We start from the raw sequence: 2,888 nt of genomic DNA, 5'->3' as shown, positions 1-2,888 counted from the left end.
AATCCAGGACATGAGGGAACCTTTTCTACAGGATCCTACATCTTTGGTAAGTCACTCAACCTCCTGAGCAGGGAGACTGCTGGGCACAAGAGGACAAAAGTACCATGTGCCAAAGGATAGTCATCAAGAGAGAAAAGTCTCCCACTCTTTCACTGAAAGCAACATGGCCAAGCAAGGCCGTGACTCATCCTGATAGCTGACACTGACAGAGGAGCTGAGAACATCTATGCATGGTTCCAAAATAATGCCTAAGGAGACTTAACTGACCATGATAGATTGCAAGAGGTTCATATTGACTGACAGGTCTCACTTTAACTTGTTCTTAAACACCCAGCAGAAAACAATAACCAAAAGAGGTATAAAATAATGTCATAGCAGTAAAGCTAGATATAAAAAGGGGCTCCAGTCACTGACCCCTTCTGGCAGCTTCCAGCTCTACTAGTAGCTGACCATTGTTATGGATCATTAGGGAAAACAATAGTAGAATCTATAAGAGCTGAGCTAGAGTTTTAAAACTCTTAAGTGAGATTTGTTCTTCAAATTGTCTCTTATGTTCTTACAGCTAAAACTAGACAGACTTATGACAAAGTATCAGATTTATAGATAATCTCTATCAATGAAAGAATCTAAAAGTCTGCAGGTTACAATCACTATTTCAATTTCTAAGTGTAACTTTCTCTCCAATCTGCCTTTCCATTCTACTGTGCTCATGCTTAGATTATACATGCTGTAATTTCTTAAAAGTTGTTTTTTTTAAAATTTTTGCCTAGAGGCCACCAAACTCCAAACAGTCATACAAATGGAACCAATAACAAATGTTCTAGAGTTCTTTTACCAAGATCCACAGGATCAGCTTTGTGAACAGGTTATAACTGCTAAACTATACAATATGACTTCTATGTTGGATTCTGAAGTCCCCTGGACCTTCTCCTTATCCTCTTTGTGAGAGCCTATTACTAGTTCCTCCCAGTGCAAACCTTGTTGGCTATATTCATAGCAGTCCTGCTGACCTTATAATTTGGCCCATGTATTCTTAACTGTTTCTTGGGCTTTTCCAGACTCAAAGCTATGGACACCAAGATGACAATGCCTGGCACCTATCAAAGGCCTTTAGATAGACCCTCTGTAGAGTAACTCTAACTGCTAATCACAACCACGACCCTCTTCAGCTGGAAGTAGCCAGAATGGTCTTCTCCCTTTGCCCCCTCACAGCAGTTAGGGGTACTTCTTCAGAGGGGGGAATATTTCAGATAAGTGAGTTAATTAGATATCTTGTGTGCAGTTAGACAGGGCCAGCCCAGGAGAACCCAACATGGAGGACAGTCAAGGACCCAAGATGGAGGATAATAAAGACACATTCCCTGAAGGCCAGAATTGTAAAAGGAGAGAAACTACCACACCCTTGGTGGATGAATAGCAGTGATTTATATTCTAAATAGGTATCAATCACCTGGATGGGTGGGCAAGGTCTTAACCCAAACTTTCCAGGAAATATCCCTGACCCACACTTACTGAAAATCCTTGTATACTTACTATGTGACTTGCTCCCCAATTTGACCCCCATTTAATCAATAGTACCTGGGTGACTGCACTTGTAATCTTATTGGTTGGTCATGCTTTTATCCCACCTCATTCCCACCTTGTCAATTTCCACTGGGTTTTATAGTTTTGTCCCACTTTGTACCCAACTCACCACATGGCTTTGCTGTATAAAACTTCTTTGAAAAGTGGGGTGGGTGGGCAACCCACTTTCCAGTCCCCCTTCTGTCTCTCTTAGGCAGAAGATTTCTTATCTCAATAAATTTTTCCTATTCTAAAAAAAAATAAATACTGCATGATTTCTCTTATAGGATAAACCTGTATTATAAATAATTTAAAAAGCCAAATAAAAGATAGATAATGTAAATCAAAGAGATAAATACTTTGCAGGTAGGAAAAAGATCTAGAGATGGAGGGAGGGAAGAGAGACAATAGGTCAGTAGGAAGTAAAAAGATTTCAGATGGGTTATGGACATGTACCAATTCCTCACAATGAGTATTATGTTTGTGCCTAGCAAGCATGTAATAATAAACATAGAAAACTTATTTTCAAAAGAAAGAAAGAAAAAGGAAGGAAGACAGAAAGAAAGAAGGAAAGAAAGAAAGAAGGAAAGAAGAAAGAAAGAAGGAAAGAAGAAAGAAAGAAAGAGAAAGAAAGAAAGAAAGAAAGAGAAAGAAAGAAAGAAAGAAAAAGAAAGGAAGAAAGGAGAGAAAAAGAAAAGAAAGAGAGGAGATGTTTATTTTGGCTCATGGTTTCAGTCAACTTTCAACAGGTTTAACAGCAGAAACATGATGACAGAAGGACATGGTTGAAAAAAATGTACTCAACCCATGGCAGTCAGGAAGCAAACAGAGAAAGGAAGAGCTGAGGAAGGAGCTATATCCTTCCAGGTCATGTACCCCATGACCCACTATATCCAGGCCCCACCTCTTAACAGCAAGTGAACTGAGAACTCATCAGTCAAAGAATGCACTGATGATGTAATACTCAATGATCCAATCACCTTAAAGACACATGAGGCTTAGGGAGGATATTTAGATTGAAACTATAACAGTCCTCATCAGAAAATAAGATAAAATTCAAATTGTCTTGATGTCAAAAATATTTTTAAAATAAAATAATTATGTTTTGCTTATTGGTTCTCCTCTTCAACATAAGGTCAAGCTTCAGACTAAAGATTTTAATCTAGGAACTAAAACTATGACAGTCCTAGAAGCAGACAGGAGAAATGCTTCAAGAACTTGGAATGGTCAACAATTTTTTGGAGGTGACCCCACAAGCATAGGAAATAAACAGAAAAGTAGAAAGGATTAGATAGGATTTTTTTTTTTTTTTTTTTTTTTTTGCA

This window comes from Heterocephalus glaber, unplaced genomic scaffold (assembly GCF_053883595.1).
Source record: "Heterocephalus glaber isolate CG9 unplaced genomic scaffold, H.glaber_assembly_v1.0 deba00000122, whole genome shotgun sequence".
Classification (NCBI taxonomy): Eukaryota; Metazoa; Chordata; class Mammalia; order Rodentia; family Bathyergidae; genus Heterocephalus; species Heterocephalus glaber.
Note: the sequence above shows the minus strand (reverse complement) of the source record.